Below are 20021 nucleotides of genomic sequence, written 5' to 3'. Positions count from 1 at the left end.
AGGGATTTTTGTTCCTTTTCTCGACACCCATGCAATAAAAAGCAAATTGTTTATCACCTTGCAAACAAGTGCATGTGTTGGTCCACGAGACTGATGTGCACGCGACCACATTACCTCCCCATCAAAACCACATCCTGTCAACTCAGAGAAAGAGGCCATATTGAAATTGCCAGGTGCCTAATTTGGTCTTTGTTGCACATAATTGAAAGCACTCATCCCTCCCCCCACAGAAGGGGAGAGAGAGAGAGAGAGAGAGAGAGATAATTGCCTTATAAGGCAGTAGGCTGTTATGGACGTGACGTCTCATTCCCAGCAGCGTGCTGGCAGATGATACGGTAAAGCCCACATCTCAAATCCATCTGAAGAAAGCTGGCTCTCTCCGGCTTTGATAGCTCCAGCTGTCTCGTTCAGGACTGCATGTGTGTGCATGTGTGTACACACACATGTAAATAAATAAATATATATTATATGTGTGTGCGTGCGAGTGTATATGCGTGCGCCTGGAGGGTGGTGTGTGTGTGTGTGTGTGTCTGTTTTCGAGGGGGTGCATCTATACTGTGTTATTGACTCCTTAATTACTTCTCTGCAGGGGAATTTTGTTGGAATTTTACGTGTGTGGCAGCAGACAGGAGAACATGGGCGAGGAATAAAGAGTTGTGTGTGTGTGTGTGTGTGTGTGGAGACAGTTGTTGAGTCAGGTGGGTGATTTACAGTGTAAGTATTGCAATGCAGGTGTAGCTACACACACACACACACACACACACACACACACACACACACACACACACACACACACACACACACACACATGCCACGTGTATTATTTTTCCTTATTCTGTTATTTTTCTGCCAGCATTCCTCCTCGTCTCCTCTCCCCCCACTCTGTCTCTCCTTCCCTTCCTCCCCTTCTGGTTGCATCCCTCTTGCTCTTCTCTCTCCCGTCTCCATCACTATCCCTCGCCGTTTCCCTGCATCTCGGCGTTCCCCTCCCCCAACCACGCAGCCAGGCTGGTTGTATGTGTGTGAGTTTTTGCGCGCGCGTGTGTGTGAGCATGTGTGTGTGCGTGCTCCCAGCTGGGGGCAGCAGTAGGGAGGGATGTTCTTTGGGGAAATGGAGGACGATATGCAGTCTGCTCCTCTTGGAAAACCATCAGAGTATCATCGCTCCTTCTCTCAATCCTTTGTCGACTGTGATTTCCCTGTTCTTGTCTTTGTTGTTGTTGTTGTTGTTGTTTTAAACACGTCTCTGTTTCACTGGATCTGATTCTCCTGCAAAAAAAATCCTTTCCCTCTACCTGTCATCCCCTCCCCCCCTCCCATCCCTCTGCCTGCCTTCTCTCCGTCTGATTTGCCGGGGTTCTTTTCCCTGTAGCCGGTGCCCTCTCAGCATGTGCTGCAGTCTCCCACCGAGCCGGTTTTCTCCTGTCACGACACACTCTTCACAGAGTATCCTCTCACTACCAACGGTCTCTTTAAAGCCCGGCCCTCCATTTATCTCAGCTCTCTTTTTTTTCTTCTTTTTTTTTTTTTTTACATCTTTCCTTTCAATTATCTTCCCCTTCTTCTCAACGGTCGCTGGGAGACAGCTTTCCTGGGCAAATATTTGCGTTTCATGAATATGCCATTATTAAGTGCCCTGTATAGGTGTGGGCGCAGCAAACAACGAAATGTTAATTGTGGCTCGCCGAGGCCTTCTTGTGCATTCCTCCCCTCGCAGGAATCTGGCATGAGCTCAGACAGTGAACAGACGTCTGGGTCAGGGCAGGCTCAGGCAGAGAGAGAGAGGGAGAGAGACGGAGAGGGAGAGAGAAGGAGGGGAAGGGAAATGAGCGTGAATATGAGAATTGAGATGTAGTAAGGGAAACTGATTCAAACATGACCAGAATAACGACTAAAACCTCCATTGGCCGCAGCAGATGGAGGTCTAACACGAACCCCAGGAGGGTTTTGACTTTCGGTCGAGCTGCTTTGTTCCTCTTCAACGCACTTCCCGTCCACCTGAAGGCACATCTGCCACTGGACTCATTTAAAGAAATCCGTTCACGCTTTTTAAAAGTCTTATTTTTATTACGGCATTATTTCTAAGTTACTAAAAAGCCAAATCACTAATTTGCATCCTGCTGTTTTAGATGTTGCCTATTCCCTGTTGTTTTACCTGCTTTTAATTACATTGTGGCTCTCGCCTCCTATTTCCCCTGTTGAGATTTGCATTTAATGAAACGTGTTACTTATCAAATGCGTTATCTCTATCATTATTAAGGCAAGAGAAATTGAGAGTGTGTCTGCCCGAGGGAGTTCAGTCAGCTATTGTAGTACAACTGGATGAGGAGCAGGAGGCCGGCATGAAAAGAGGCATTAGTGTGTTTCAACTTAGAGCTGGTATCTGTTGCAAGATCGCCTTAATATGGCGAACAGCAACGGCTTTGTTTTAGGCGAGGAATGCAGCCGCTTCACTTCAATTAGACGCAGCCATTTCCGTCGGCGTGAGGGGCTCGGCTACACGAATCACGATTGGGGAGAATGTGGACATTGTGACATGAAGTAAAGCAGTTGAGGGATCCAATCAAAACAGATTTTAAAAAGATATTGGGCAAAATCAGCAGTCGTTTGGTGAGAATGATGAACCTGCAGGTTCTTGGCAAAGTCTCCAACGTGGGTTTCCAGGCTTCCTCACTTCAGGTGACGCTGTATAAATGGTGACGCACAGATGCGGAAGTAGCACTCAGAATTTTTATTGAAGTAAAATGACAATTACAACTCTTTAAAATACCATTGCAAGTCAAATCATTGCATATAAAACTAGAATGGGCACTCGGTAGAGCGCATACCTTCGCATTTCACAAGATTGGGCATTGGGTTAGGGTTAGGGTTAGGGTTAGAATTATGAACATTTTGGCATTAGTTGCATGCAATTGGATAAAAATTGACCGTGCTATGGTAAAAAGAAGATTTTGACCTTTCCATGACCTTGACCTTTGACCCGATTGATCCCAAAATCTAATCAAATGGTCCCCGGATAATAACCAATCATCACACCAAATTTCATGCAATTCGGTTTGAAACTTTTCTTGTTATGCGAATAACACGCATACAAATAAATAAATAAATACACGGCGATCAAAACATTACCTTCCGCATTTTCAATGCGAAGGTAATAAACCAGAAGACACAAATATGATCGGAAACCGACAGCTTGGCTCGTAGATGCCGGACCGACCGGGATGTGTCTCGTGTGGTCAAAGATAAATGAATCTGTATGACTTGATTCTCTTTGAAGTCACTGACATTGGAGCATAAGTGTGTGCGTGAAATGGCTGCTGCAGACGGACAGCGTGTCGTCACGGGGATGACGGTTGTCGTTGGTCACACTCGGCCACATGACGACTGCCGATGGCTGTTGAGTGACCTCTGTTGAGTGACCTCTGCCTGCATTGCTGTCGTCTCGCGACTTAAGTGTATGTTCACCTCCTGAGGAGAGATGGGGCGTGGAAGATGCACCTTTCTCCCTGTTCTCGCTGGCAGTGCAGGTGCATGTGGATGGAGAGATGCTTCCACTTCCTCAATAACTTGCATTTGATCCTTTTTTCGTTTCCACTCTCAAACATCCTCCCCTATTTCTCAGCGCTGTTCTTTTCTTTCCACAGGTGAATTCTCCTGCGCCCTCCCTCCTCCTTTGTCTCTCGTCTCCCACCCTCCCCCTCCCGCCTCTCCCTGCCTGCTGCTTTCTCAGAGAAGTCAACCTGTTATCGGCAGGGTCTATGAATAGCACAGGGCTGGAGCTGCGACCCACTCACCCCCCCCCCCCCCCAACATAGCTCATGTCTTATGCATTGCTCCTGGATGCAGAATCCCTTAAGCCCTATTTCCACATTTACTCCGCTGCCGTTCTGCTACAACAATTAGTTTCCAAAAAATGTTGCGCAATACCAGCATATCATTTGCATTTACATACCATATGATGTATTTAATAATGCTGTGAATGTGCAGATTAAAGACACTATGTCCTTGAATAACGTGAAGATGTCTCTCGGCCGGCACGGAGGTGCATCATCTTTCTGGTTCTCTTGAGATGAAAAAGATGATAAAGAAACATGTGAATATGCTCATAAATCTATTCACAAATTTGCAATCCGAACAAATTTCTTTCCCACTTTTCCGGCACCTGACACCAGGCGATACCGTGTATTCCTCCAACGATTGCAGCTCGGAGATAAGCGTTCACTGCCGTCGATGCCATCATTCTTCCTGCGTTTTGATTCTGGAAGTTTGGTTGTGGCGAGATTGTTAATTTCCAAACGCTGAAACGTGTTTACAATGCAGTGAGCGGCGGCATCATCCTCCCAGTGTTTCTCCTCTATGTCGCAGCTCCAATAATACACCAGGGACAAGAAGCTTAGCAGTGACAGCCCCAAATCCCTCTTTCCACAGCACTGATTTCTGGATTAAGGAGGGGAGATTTCCACACCTCTGAATTGTATTGTGTTACGGGGCTCACGCATCTTTTCATGCATCTTTTCTTCCGCGGTGTGCAACGAAATGGGAGCATTTCCTTATTTACACATATTTAGAATGATTCCGGTTGGGGGCATGGGAGGCTATAAATGTGGTTTGAAGCAGGGAGAAGGTGGAGAATGAGAGCGATTATCGTGGTAAACCCCCTTTATGGAGGGATTTTGAAGCTTCATTATAAACACATCACCTAAACAGAGTGCATATGCATATTTTGGTTCCTGAAAAGCATGTTCACTCAAGGCAGGGTGGATTGTTTTGTGTAGATATTCGAGTTATATGTCTCAGATGTGGACTCATGGCTCTCCCACTGCTTTGACAGATTTCCATGCAACAAAAAAAGGTTTGGAATATTTTCATTCCAGCCTGATAAGAAAAGAAAAAAACTCCCCACTTCATTCCACCTCCTTCTCCTCCTCCACTTCTTGGCCACTCCTTTTTTTCCCCTCTCCCTCGCTACTGTCCTCTTGGACCTTCCTCACACCATTCGTCACTTTTTCCCTCATTCCACGAACATTGTTATGACTTTCCAAGTTCCGCATTCCTCCGCACGGCATACCGACCGGCCTGTCGGACCGCTGGAAGAATTCCTGGCCTGTGATTAACCGCTCATATTTCATTTACACAGACACACACATGCCCCGCCCCCCCATACACACACACACACACACACACTCACGCAGGGGGTGCAATAAATTAATGGAATAGGATGTACTTTTATTACCGCTAAAGAAAGGTTTATTGTTTCTTGTTGCAGGGGGTTGGATTGATTTCCAGTTACATTCCAAAATGTCAAAACGCCATTGATTTGCCTTTGAGTGATCAATCTGGAGAGTTTTGTGGGTTTTTTAAATTATCAACAGATGATGTATAGCAAGCGGAGAGTGTGTTGCTTTTCCTCTTTGTGAGCCAAATTAAACTCCGCTTTATTGTGTGTTTATTTTACATTTACTGAGAAAATACCTTCTGAAGAGCAATTAATTAGAAGCCGGAAATGATGAAAATTTAAATCAATCAAACTGAAATTTCCCTCGTGATGCATCTGCAGACATTTATGTGCATTCATAATCATGGCAAAACAAACATTTTGTCGGATATAACTGTAATTTTTGCCTGAATAAATAAACAAATTAAACCAGTTTATGTATCTGGAGCACACACACACAGAGATACACACACACTCACACAAACACACACACACACACACACACACACACACACACACACACACACACACACACACACAGTCTGCAGTTGACAGTGGGTGTTAATTGTGTTGGGCCTCTGGGCAAAAATAACATTGCACCAAAGACGTGTCTGGTGTTTGTCGGCAGCCTTTCTGCAAGACAAAAAGACACAATCGTTTAAACTGTATCTCTTATATATATATATATATATATATATGTCAACTGATGTAACGGATGCTACCCATTATATATGACGTACATTACACACACAAAAACATTGATACCCTTTTCTTTCTTTTCTCATTTACAGCCCATATCCCCCAGTGAATCCCAATAGACAATGTTTTCATGACTATATGATTGTTAATTGCTAATTAGGCCGGTGTAGCAACAGACCCCTGTGTGAGGTGATAGCACTGTCAGTGTACCCAGAATAATTACAACGAAAGGTGTCGTAGGAGCGCGTCAACATCTGCTCCCTGCGTGGCTGAAAGAGAAGAAAGCTCGGCTTGTACTTATCGGCGCGGCGGTATTTGTGCAAATATTCTGCGGTTCTTTTGCTGCAGAGCAGTTGAGTTTGAAATTTTAAAGAACTGAGAGAAAGTTTCATGGTGTGAACCATTTCATACATAAATGTAATTGTGTATAAGTGTACAAACTGTATTATTGAATGTAAATTACAGCATTCATTTTTGTTTATCTTACTTTTGTTACGCTGCTTTCTTTTTATTTAACTTTCAGGTCTTTAAAGGTTGTGGTGAATCAATGAAATGTAAAATTGCGGGATGGATTTCCTGAACTAATGCAATGTTTGGTCAAAACCACACACGTGTCCACACACATCTCCAGCATGTCAGCGGTGACTTTTGAACACTAATTGGTTTCCGTTTATGTAACTTCAGTATATCTGATGTCCCTGGAGCACAAAACGTATCCTTGTGCTGCTGAAGGTTTCTATAAGTGTATAATATACTTTAAAATGTCATGAGTGTGTGAGAGGGCGGGTTTGTAACAGTCATGAATTTGAGAAGCCAAAGCGTATTACACAAGTAACCAAAACCGGATTTAAAGGGGAAGAACAATACAATCTTCTCATGACATAATTTCAACACAGAGCTGTTGTAATGTAGTTCTCTACAAAACACACACACACACACACACACACACACACACACGCACATGTTCTTCTCTACTTGCTGTCGATGTTAAAGCACAAGTCGTGTGTTTGAGGTTTGGGATTGCAGCTTGTTGTGAGGAGAACTTTGCTGAAAACACATGTTGGTCTAATGGATTTAATGTGGTTGTAAATTACAGCCGACAGCGGGCCGGAGCTTCAGTACCACTCACATGGAAATGAGCACTACTTGAGAGCCTTTAAACGCTGAATTCAAAGCTTTATCACCTGTGTGTGTGTGTGTGTGTGTGTGTGTGTGTTTCAGCAGACCAAGTTGAATAGTTATGTCTTTAGTTATTCTTATTCAAAGAAGACTCAATCGTATAATTTCCTCTCTGTGTTCATGCCTTGCTTCATACAGGTTGCATGTGTTTCTTGTCGGTGTATGATTAATTTCACGCCTGTCTACTTATTGAGACGACTGCTTGGCAAAATGTTCTTGTGAAGGCTTCAGCTTTAAATTTGAACTGCACTTTTATTTCACAATTCATAAGCTACGACATGAACACGTGTTAGATTCATCTGTACATCTCATGTGCAGGGCTTTGATGCAAGAGTGGATATTTGCATGTGTCCCATGTGTCTGCAACGGTGTGTGTGTGTGTGTGTGTGTGTCTGTGTGTGTGTGTGTCTGTGTGTATATAGAGTGAGGGTCTACATCTTTAAACTGTTGATTATGTGAATGGTGGGAGCATGCAGGCAGATTTTAACCTGCGCCACTGCCTCATTAGGCCTGCCTCCGTTGCCATGGTTGTCTATTAGAGCAGCAGAGATTAAAGACTAATTTACATGTGAAAGAGGAGAGTGGTTAGAGAGAGAGAGAGAGGAAAAGAGAGAGAGACTGCACTCTACTCACTTTAGTGTATTCTGCAGAAGAGGGTCAGATAAGACGCAGGCAAATGTTTGCAGAAGCTTTGACCAACATTTTGACCACCTATGTGTGTGTGTGCGAGTGTGTGTATCAGTGTGTGTGTGCGAGTGCAAGTGTGTGTATCAGTGTGTGTGTTATTAACTTGCTTGAGTTATATCATATTAAACATCTTGTCAGACTAAGCATTAGTTACTCATATGCTTTTGAGTTCTAATGCATTAAATACATTTAATTCGTTATTGTTTACCTGAAAACATTTCTGATTGGGCGTCCTGGTGGTTTGAGACGCTCGCCATGTAACACAACGCGTGCAGATGATCTTCACTCTCTTACCGTGTTTCCTGTCTGTCTCGACAATCAAACAGGGCTTTTAAAGAACTGTATTTCAAATGATTTATGATAATTGCATTGAGAGGAACAATAAATAAAACACCCATTGTTTTCTATTTAAAGTTATAGTTCTTCCTCTTATTGAGATGTAAGGCGTATGCTTGCGCGTCAGTGTGAGACAGGTGAATCTTTTGCATATTTGAACATCTGACATTCTTTCACACTTGATGCTCCATGAGAGGAAGAGAGACATAAAGGAGATTTAAACTGAACCTTAGAGGAAATAAATTCTTCTGAAATATGCAGACTTCATTGTGAGGCATGTTGTTCAGAGATCTATAGGTGCGCTTAACGACATTGAGCATGTCATTACTCAGGTGGGTCATTCATGCGAGGCATGAGTCACCTCTCTCTCTCTCTTTCTCTTTTGTAATGTTCTTATGAACTAAAGCAGGAAAGGGAACGTGGAGCACTTGGTTGCCGTCTGACTCACTCCGCCGAGGCGGCTCTGACCAAAACAAGCCACAAGATCCACCAGTCAGTGCGTGAACTGGACCGTGAATCTGCTCTTGCTCAGCACCGGGCCAATTACGAATGAGTCATAACTTGATTCGTTATATGTGTACAGCTTTCACATGGTCCGTCCACACAGGCAGTCTGTGGAAAGCACAACAGCATTTCCCAACGGAGAGTCTGCTAGCCACATTTTGGATTTCTAATAAGCCCAGTCTGTGGGCTAGAGGCGGCAACAGACAGCAAGGAGAGAATCTTCTCTATGAATATTAATGTATGTTACGGGGGGAGGTTGAGGGGCAGAGAGGGTTGGGAACCAAAGCCTCTTCCAAATCCTGCGCAGATAAACTGAGAGGGGAAGAGAGATGATTACATGCATGGTTTTTCACAGGGCTCTCCCAAATCTTATTTTCTGTAGTGGATTTTAATGGGATCCTCACGCACACCTCAGCCCGGCTAAGTCTCTGGATGCTGCCGCTGGAGAGGGGGCCCGATGAATTCACACAGCTTCCGTGAATTTGTAATGTGTGGCCGTCGCATGTTTTTCTTTCACGGTTCTAATGTGTGCAAAAATCGGGCCTTATCGACCTTTTTGTCTTTGTAACACGCCGTATGTATCACTGTCATTTAGATGCAGCCTCAAACAATGGAGAGCGGCGAGAGATGGATGAGATGAGGTGCTGAAATAGGAATCAAAGTCACTCTCCTCTGCACATGATGGAAGAGGTCACCGCATACAGGCCCCGGGGGGAAAAAATTATTTGGACACATGCGTGACAGTGAAAACATGACGGAGAATTAGTTTTTATGAAGAAGAATTGTCCATGTTTGATGAAGTGATCCGGTATTTGTAGGCTTTTAGGATTAACGTCCCAGGATTCAAGATAACACAGCAAAGAATTCCAGAATTGACCTTTACTCTCCGTGATTTCACGTCACATGCTATATTCCTGTTTTGAAATCCGAGACTCAGACATTGATCTTAGTGCCCTCTCCTCTCCGCCCGCCTTGTGTTTATTGCTGATAGCCATCAGGGTGACCTGAGCACACACGGGGGACTGTTTAATTACACACGCTTTCTCCGCGTGTCCATCAATAACCCAACCGATGCTATCATTCATGTGGCCATTTCAATCAATACCTTCAAGGGAACTGCAGTCAAACTCTGGGTCACGTGACTGAGGTTTCACATTAGTTTTATGGCACCGTGACACTGTTCATTTTACTATCTGGAGTTTACCGTCCATTTACTATCAATCCGATGGATAAAGAGGCCAATCATTATTTTTTATGTAGCGACTGCACCTTCTGTTGGAGGGTGATTCACACAGTGGGAGCTTTATAAGCAGGGACAAGGGTGAAACGTGGTACAATCACTTGAATAAAAGCCAGAAGATACTTACAAAACATCATAATTGGTGCTTTTATTTACGTTATGATGATTCAAATATAAATTAAAAAACACGTAATTTGTCTTTAAATCTCTTTCTCTCTTTCTGAGGACTGTTGACTTGTTTCAGAAAAAGGAACTAATTCTAAAACAAACTTCCGCACAACAATCTTGCATTTTAATGGATTTCCAAATACCCATGTCTGTATTTGTGCATCTCTCCGGCCCAATTGCCTTTTTTTCTTGCAGTTTTCTACTTTTTCTAATCTCCTTCCCAGAGGCACACCTTCCATGCTATGCTCTTTAACAGTATCATTATTCTGAAGCCACATTAAGGGACTTCAGGGAGATATCGGCAGAGCTGGTATTGTCTTGAGGAGGCTGTTTCATGGAGATATTGAAATTTAACTGCAGATGGTGTGGAAATAATTAGAATGTGTGCAGAATCATTGTTTCCTGACGACTGGGAAGCGTCCATTGGTTTGGTGATCGGACGCCTTTAACTTGTCATCGAGGACTGAAGCAAAGGAACAGACTTGAGTGTGTGGCGCTACACAGCCTTTTTCCTCCCTTCAGCTTCAAGCATGTGTTCATAACTCATGGTGTGTGAGTGCTCAGCTGAGCTGCTACACACAACACGATCTGGCAGTTCTCCAGAAATATGAGCGAGCAGATGACAAGTAGTAGAAGAGAATGGTGAGAAGTGTCTGTTTGCACTTTGCATGCATGATAACCACAAAGATTGTCTGTGGTGTGTTTGGGGGGGGGGATATGTGGTCTAAGGCCCATCTGGGGTCCCGCCCATCTTTGGAGGGCCCCATGTATGAAGCCTTTATATTCCATAACCTGGTTGTGTCTCAAAAGTGGCATCCATGATCCAACTGGATGTGAGAGAAGTCCAGAGTGACTTTGGCGTTGTGTCTGTCCTCGTTCCCCACGAGACTCCTCCCTCTATCCAATCGGCAAGCTGAATCCAGATACGCCAAGAAGCTTGTCTCATTATTTGCATAATATTTGACTCAACCAGCGATTGTGTGTTTTGCCTCACTGACATTATTAAAATCTAGCTTCAGTTCTTTGTGATTAATGACAACAAAAACGCTATAACAGTCCTCTATCAGCGTGACCTCGGTCATATAAGGTGTGAGCTCAGTTACTGTGCGCACTCGAGCTCAAAAGTGTTAGATTAGCATCACACATCCCAGCCCTTCCTCCAGGCCCTCTCCCATCCACTGCTCTCATTCCAGACAATGCAGCATCTGCAGAACAATGTGCCATGGAAAAGCCGAGGAAACTGTGATCTCCTCCATAATTCACTTTCAGCCACAGCGCCACTGAATGTCTGTGTGTGTGTGGCTTTGTGTGCATAAGCATACACATTGACAATGTGTGCAGTTTCTGCAAAGGTGTGAAAAGTGACACAATGCTGTCTACAAAATAACACTTCAGCTCCACACCAGCTTCTGTTTTTCTTTCTTTTTTCTTGTCTCTGCCCGAAGGAGGGTGACGTTTATTTCCAGCATATTGTCCGTGTGCAGAAATGCTTTTGTTTTTTCCGCCATTTCAAGTCACACAGGTCAACGAAAACATGAGGCTCATCCCGTTTGATTGGAGCGTGTTCACACTGAGAGAACTGGATCCCGGTGACAGCGCGTTAATGGTGCGCTCTTCTCAGGCTGCACAAACACAAAAGAGGCTCTTTGAAAGCAAACCTCGACCCAAGGAGTTGGCGAGAGCTTCACTCTGATGCCTGGCTCTCCAACTTGGGACACAAGGAAGACAACCTTCTCTTTGTCAGTGTGGGAGCGTGGGTAAATCTGAACAGTCACAAACTGTTACTTCAGCTGTCACCATATCTGGATGGGAAGTTTTACCCTCTTATTTCCCACCCACAGCATCCACATCCTTACATGCCCGAAGGCTAGCGGTGGAGGTAGTGGCGGGAATGATGAAGCAGGACTTGCTGTCGATCCTCAACCCTCCCCCACCCCTCCTCTCGCAAAGGTTCGCAGCACTTCTGAGAGCGGTGAGTCATTGAGGGGTTGCCGTCCGTGTCAGAGATAAAGACGACGGAGGAGGCTCTGACTGACAGAATGGAAAGTGTAAACAAACACAGAGGACCTCCAGGTGTCTCGCCTTTTGACATCTGTCTCTTCTCTCACTGGGTTGTTATCATTGCTAGTGGTTGGTGGAGATTCATTTCCATGTTTCTTTTCTCTCTCATCCTCTCGTTTTTTCCCCTTCTCCTCCTGCAAATCCCTCCACTGTGAAAAAAGAAAAGAAAAAAACTCAACATTCCTCCGTGTAACCATTCCTGTCTCGTTTGCCCAGTAGGAAACTGCTGTCCAATCCATAAGTCATGATAACAACCGTCTTCCTCCTTCCCTCCTACACACACACACACACACACACGCACAAACCTCCTCCTTGCTCAGAGCATGATGTCAGACGTCTGCTTGCTGACAGGTCTTGCCATGGGAAAAACATGCATAAGTGTTTAAGTGTGTGAGCTCACACCCACCAGGGGGACCTTGCAGGCACATCAGCACACATGTGGAGCACGTCCTCGTGCTCCACATGTGTGCTGACAAACACTAAATACACACATACAGCTGTCATTGAGCAGCACGTACACCAAAGAAAGAAAATGTCATTTTAAAATGGATGCATTCCTTGATTTCAGAAGGCAAGATCTCACTGTATGCAGCCAGAAATATGACATATTTATAATGAGACATTTTGCATTCAACTCCGTAAAATGGCAAGAATGATTAAACATTTATATATGTAATGTAGTTGTACAATCCATCTATTCAATTTTGCCAGAACTCCACTTTAATCTGGCCTCCCATCATTCAGGCCGCTGTATGAAATGCCCACTCTCCCCGTATGGCCTGTGATATTGATTTGCCATTATGTTGTATGTGGGAGAAAATCCATGGCTCTCCCTTTAAATAACCATCACATGAAGACAAGAGAGATATATCATAGAGAAACCATATCGAATTCGAACACATGGGACACCCGGTGTAAGCGAGGCATTCTTCTGTGTGTGTCTTATGTCTGACAAAGACCAAGCTGGTGAATTATGTTAAGCTTTGCTGATTCAGGCTTTTCCAGAGACCCTGATCGTGTGTGTTGTTGGGAGGGATTCCTCCTCACATGGAGGCTCCACCAATAAATGTGTACGTATATTTATATCACTCAGTAAATATGGAGGTATCTGGTCTACGAGTTAAAGTTCCTTCTTGACCTTGGAAATCCAAGTTTGATGAAAATAAAAGCACAAAGTGCACTTTTAGTTTTTTCAGATGGAGTTGTAATCACGTACAATTTGATTGAAAAGTGAAAGTTTCTTAAATGATAAGGTTATATATAAGTTTTTTTGTTGGGACTTACTTCACTCTTAAATATATAACGATACATTAACTTCTTTAAACAATACTGACATAGTTGAAAGAGTGTCGTGTGAAGAGACCTGGTTCTACTGGGATGTCAGACATCCACGTCTAGAGCTTCCGCAGTCTGCCTTGTCAAATGAAACGGTTGCTTCCTAAAGGAATGTGTTTTCTGTCCGTGAGTTGCTGTCTTCTACCAAAGCTGAGCAAGAAAAAAAGAATACATTTACATTTTGAAGATACACATTTCATTTGTCTAACTGCTGAAGCTTTGACTTCGGCTTAACTTCAGAATGCAGCTTAATAAGCACAAAATGAGAAGCTTTGTGAGGAATTAATTTGTTTTGAGCCAGAATGAAGAGAAGGACAATAACAGCAACTAAGTGCTCTTTCAAACTAAAACCATGTGACATTTGGGAACCTATCCTCTCGTGAAATGCTGTTGCAACAGCTGTTATATGTGAGGTAGACATCTAACAGCTAGCTTTTAAATAGAAGCAAACACGTCTTATTGACCTGATACCAAATCAATAATCATTAGGTGTTGACTAGTAAAAGACTGTAGTTCCTGATGGTCTATAGATACTCTGTGCAGTGGCAACAGGACATGCAGCAGACAAAGGGCCGTCTGTGCGCTCGTGTTCAGGAAGAGGCCTGTTTGGCTCTGATGTGGCGAGCTGCAGTACCTGAGACACACGCAGAGTTCCTGTGTTGAGTGTATGAGTGCTGGTGACAGGGCAGATGAGTGACACACACACACACACACACACACACACACACACACACACACACAGCTCTGCCTCCATGAGTCCTGACAGGCTTGCCATATAGGCCACCATCAGTTTGGAGGGGTGAGTGTAAAGCCATGTGGGTATTATTATTTATTGTTTGGAAAGTTTTCCATAATGTGAGATATCTTTGAATTTGCGGAAGACGGGTAAACAGTCTGAGTTTAGTCAGACAGTTTTATTTTTGACTATGAGAGGAGAAAAAGCGTCTGAGACGAAAGAAGGACACGAGCTAGAAAACAATAGATAATATTGAGCTGCAGCGCTTTGTTTATAGTGTGATTCAAAACTGCTGTGGGCGGCGATTTCGAGGTGATTGTCACCTTTTTACTGAAAATGGCAGACGCTCCACGGCGGCAAGGAATATCTTTGTAAATTTAATACAAATCTTAAATCCCTGCTCGGGTAAAGAAAGCTTGCTTTATCTCTCAGCTCCTCCTCTGAAGCTCCTTCTCTTTCCTCTGTACACGCAGCCAATCAAAACCCCAAAGTGAATTATGATTAAAAAAATGAAGAAGAAAAAGCAGCAGCGGGGCGAACGCCCACGCGGCTGAATTTCCATATAGATAGACGAGCACATTAAAGTTGTCTATCTGCGAGCTCACTGTCCACCCTTCCTCTTATTACATTTTGATGGAGAGATGGACGCTTCATCTACATCATCAACTTGCACCCCCCCCCCTCTCCACCCCAACCCCTCTCCCCGTGTCGTGTTACTATCTGCCCTCGGACACTTGATTGTTTCTAAACCCGTGTTGACCCCAAAAAAGGAACCTGCGCCTGGCTTTCCTGCCCCAGATTGGTCATTTGAAGATATTATTGCGCAATCTAGCCTTTTCATCTTCCTGTAATAGCGACAGTTCACGATAACTCAGTGGTGAGAAGGGAAAAAAAGGGGAAGAAGAAGAAGAAGAAGAAGAAGAAGGAAACAGAAAAGGCAGCTCTCTCATCATGGTGCTTCCAGGCTTACATGTAAATTAAAACGCAATTAAAAACAGACAAATAAGCTGTTCCCGGGAGATGGGGAGGGGAGGAGGGAGGGGAGGAAAGCGAGGAAAGGGCTCTCAGGATAAGGGCCTGCGTCACTCATCATTAGCATGGCATTAGACTGAAGGGAGCTAAATCTGAACACTGGGTCACAGGCACATTTAGAGGAGCTGCTCTTGCAAGGTCTCCATGTCGATGGAAATAGCCGCCACGTCCACAGCGAAGGGTTTCTGCCTTCATCAGACAGAAATCCAAACAATTATTCAGTGGATTATTCAGCTTTTGTTCTCCGAGGCGTACTGTATACCTTTGTGTGCTTACTTTTATGTTTTTTACGCACAAAACCACAGAGTATATATCATTGATGGCAGTGAATAAATAATGTCCTCATACAGTAGCACCGCGCTGCGTGCATTAGCAGAAAGAGGCGGCGGTCCTCCTCGCTGCAGCTCGATATCGGCGAGCCGTGCGTTCAGCCGCATTCTGCCAGAATTCCACTGCACCACCACCTCCTCCTTCCTTCCTCCACCCCTGATCTCGACCCTCGCCCCAACCACCCCCCTTGAAGCCTGGTGCTCTGTGTAGGCCCCCACCCTTCCTCTTCTCTCTCTCTCTCTCTCTCCCAGACTCCGTGCACCCCCTCCACCCACCCACCTCCTGCTCAGGCTCCTGGGTAGAGGGGGGATCAATGGGGGAAGCTTATGGGGTTGGTGGTGGGGGTGAACCCCACACGACGGCAGCCTTGCAGCCTTGCAGGCAAGCAGGCGGTAGGGGGAAGAGGAGGGAGGGAGGGAGGGAGGGAGGGAGAGAGAGCCCACCCTGGCAGAGGAGCACCCCTCTCTGCAGACCTGTCGCCTCGGTGCAACAATGGCTGTGACAATGACACTGGAGGAGGAATTTCCGTTGCCACCCCACCACCACACACACACACACACACACCTCCCCTCCCCATCTTCATAGTGCATTAAAAATCTGCAGCGCCAAGATGAATGGCTTCCTAATAGCTTTCATTTGTTACAATTATCATAATTAAACATATGTCAGGGGCAGACAAAGGGAACGGGAGATTTCTGTGTTCACACCTGGAGCAGAAAGGGATGCGGCCGCTGGAAAGGGATAGATATTGTTACAGCATAATTAGCCTGAACGTCATACCACATATTTACATTGAAGAGCTTCTATTGCAGTTATTCCGTTTGTTTTCAGCAACAGTGTTAACCTTAATTCTTCTGTCTTCGGTTGCCTCTGCATGTCCTCGCTACATCAGCCTGGTTGATAGTGGAGCTTAATGACCACCCGCTGAGCGCCGTGAGAATGGCTGTAGGGCCCTCTCAAAATTTTTGCAACACCCCCCCACCCCCACCCCCTTCTCCTCCTCTAAACCCTGTCCTTGCATTCTGTCCCTTAAACCAACCGACTCTTTTCTTTCCCGTCGAATGAATGGGATGTTCGGCTATTACCGACGCAGAGGTCTTTCTCTCTTTCCTCTCCCCAGTCTCCTTTTTGTCCCCTCCTTTTTCCTCTTCCCACCACACCTTGTTCTTCTGCTTTTCCTCTGCATCAATCATACGTTCCCAGCGCCCCCCCCCCCCTTCCTTTCCCTCCTCCTCCACCTCTCTCCATTCCCTCAGTTGGCAGTGCTGGCACCGTGGGTGGTTGGGTGCCAAGGAGGGCAGGCCTCCTGGCTTCCCCTTGAGCCACCATTTTGTGGATTTCTTCTGGAGCGAGCCAGCTGTGTGCATGCAGAGCATGTGTGGAAGACGGAGAGAAGGAGAACGGCAAAATAAATTGGTGTTGCAATAGAAGAAGAAAAAAGGTCACAAGGCTGAGCTGCTCGCGGTTCCTGCTGAGACCAGATCAGAGATCGGGACTCGCCCTGACCCTGGCCCTCCTACAGGCACATTTACACCCCCATAAATACACTCCACAAACATGCTCTCATGCACAATGTTTCCACTCCTTTTCTCTGCGGAACTCATGAACCGAAAGACTCCTTTCCAACTCATAAAACTTGTTCTGCGTGTTTAATATTAATGTATTTCCTTCTCTACTTCACTGTCTCAAATAAATATATTCTCTCTGTCCGGCATGTATAACGATGTAAAGCATCGACACAGGAAATAAAAGGACACTGCCGGTTGTTTGAGGAGTCAGGAGATAAGAAGTAGACTGACTGACCCTGAGTTATCCTCATGTTTTAGATAACAGCTCATTTGACCTTGATGGGTGCAGCAAGGACGACATTAAAAAAAGAAAGTTGTTTTGTTTTTTTCAAAAGCACTCCCCGCAGCCTTTTAAAAGAAACAAGTCTACAAATTCCTCAAAGTAGAAGGCAAGGACAGACACAGAGCATAGTCTGAATATGCGTGTTGTTCATGATAGGGCCATTTTCACACCGCGGATAACTGCACACCACATGCGTCTGTGTGTCATTGAATTTTGGATAGAGACTTTGTATAGTAGTTATTACTATTAACTATTTCTTAAACAAATCAACTGATCGCCGGCGGTTGATTTTGATCTGGTAAAGAAGAATAAATGCTGTGTCTATATATTCGCGTGCAATGTTTGCGTTTAGCTTTCGGTCAGCGAAGCTCTCAGGAGGAAAAAAAACCCTGGTTTGTTGCCCGTCGTCGGCTTAAATCAACAACTCAAATGTCAAAGTCGCAGATGCACAATTGCGCAATTACCTGAGCGCATTCCGACGAGTGGGTGCAGACCTGGGATTAACGAAGGTGTAAATATTGACATTTAAAAAAAGAGCAAGATATAGATCACAATGAAGACATAACTTCGTGCTTAAGAGTATTTGGTGTCGTTGTGTGACTTCCCCAATAAGATGATCAGTCATCGAGGTGCGTCGGGCACTCATGGTGGATCCCTCCGCCACAGAGGAGAGCGCTCACAGCTCCTCATCGGAACAATTTAAAATACACAAAAATATATGTTTAAAGAACGAAAGGTTTCCCAGTCCTCAAACCTTCATATACCTCGGTGGAAACCTGATCGATGTAAATTAAGAAGACATTTACGTGTGTGTGTGTGTGTGTGTGTGGGGGAGGGAGGGTGGGACGCTGTTTCACTTTATAGTGTTGCAGGTGACTGAAGCGCATTCTGGTAGGCTAATGTCTTTTGATTTATTTATTGTGATAAAACCAAATATATTTATATCATCGAGCTGTGATCAGATCCCAGACTCCGGCAGGCTGAGTCACAGGGGTTTCTAAATGATTGCCTCTGTCTTGACAGACTGCAGGCGTCATCGCCGCCACTGCAAACACAAAATGATACATAATTTGTATTTTGGGTACTTAGTGAATAAACAGAGCTCACAGTGAATACCTCCCAATACACACTTCCCTCTATCATGCGCTCATACCCTTTGAATATGCATTTCGATTCGATGGGATCTGTTCAAAGACAACAGAATGATTGAGGAAACATCGGTTCCTTGGTGCCATTTTATCAAGAGCTCGTTTGTTTGTCACAAACTTAAATTCTCTCTCTCTCTCTTTCTCTCTCTCTCTGTTTTCTCTCTCTCTCCCCCCCTCTCCCTCTCTCTCTCTCCTTTCATGCTGTTGCTAGGGAAGCAGGGCGTATGCGCTCCCTGGCCGCGGCTGAAGAGCACGGGGAAAAAACGGAATAAAGCGAATAAACGGAGTTTTAATCGAGCACGTTTCCCGTTTTTCGGGTCCTAACCCCTCCCTGCACACATTTCAAGAGTGAAACTCGGGAATTATTGAGTGTAAAATGCCATATCACGGTGCTTTTTCTCCATTGCCTTATATGGCAGGGCAGAGATATATCGTGCCTGTATTTAATAGGCTGGCCGCTGCCGCTCTGCTGAGAGGCTCCAGTTTAACCCTTGCGGTGCAGAATTATTTTTGGAGCCAGAAAAGCATCGTTTTTTTTCGTTTATTTTTTAAAGCTTGTTTGATTCTCTTTTGACGCCATCCGTGCCACGCACTCAAACGAATTGCGTCTGTTTGATGACAATCACGCGCACACATCGCAAGTTGCGCACAAAAACAGGCGTTTTAATGCCCGAACGCACGTTGCCGCTCATGTTTCCAATTAAGTCCCCATAAATCTGTTGACTTAACGCGGCGGACGTTTACAGCACACAGTACATACTCACTGGTGATGTGGTTTATGCTTTTGTGATTTAAATTGTCAAGATGCAGATAGACGACCAATAGTTCAACCGAGAGCAGGCGGCACTGCTGATTTGAGGGGAAACAGGCTGAGCTTTCTGGCACCATTAGAGAGTTACCACAGGTATATAGGCTGAAGTCTATACATCAACCCTCTGCTCCGTGTCCAATATATAGAGGTTGAGCCCAGAGGACAAGCCCCCAGTTTGACAATCACTTTGTGTGACCTATATTTGCAGGGCGCTGTCAACAGATCGAAGTGTGAGCCTCCGTCTGCACATCTCTGGGTTGCTTTCAGGGGACTGGGAAAAAAACCGGGAACGTGCATTTCATCGGTGCCTGGGTTTGATAAACAAGCTTTAGTCACTCACTGCTGTCACCTTCAAGGCCAGAGGTCTCCTGGCGTGGAGATAGGTGACTGGAGACAAACATGCTTATTTAAGCTGAAGTGTTACACGGAATTTTGCTGCAATTAAAATGCCCGATCCAATTTAATTGACGCATCTATTGTAAAGGCATACTATTAATACACACACCCTACTTGAATACAACTCAACCAAGTAGTTTTCTCATGTGAATAGCGTATCAGCTGTTGGAGGAGGGGTTCCCACGAGCATTGCTATGAAAAAAGAATCGATGCAACTGCACGAGTAGATTGTATGCATTAGTGCTGTAACAGTAGGGCAGTGATTGATTTGAATTTCCAGATATCCCTCCTGC

The sequence above is a fragment of the Pseudoliparis swirei genome, chromosome 23, assembly GCF_029220125.1.
Source record: "Pseudoliparis swirei isolate HS2019 ecotype Mariana Trench chromosome 23, NWPU_hadal_v1, whole genome shotgun sequence".
NCBI classification, from domain to species: Eukaryota; Metazoa; Chordata; class Actinopteri; order Perciformes; family Liparidae; genus Pseudoliparis; species Pseudoliparis swirei.
Note: the sequence above shows the minus strand (reverse complement) of the source record.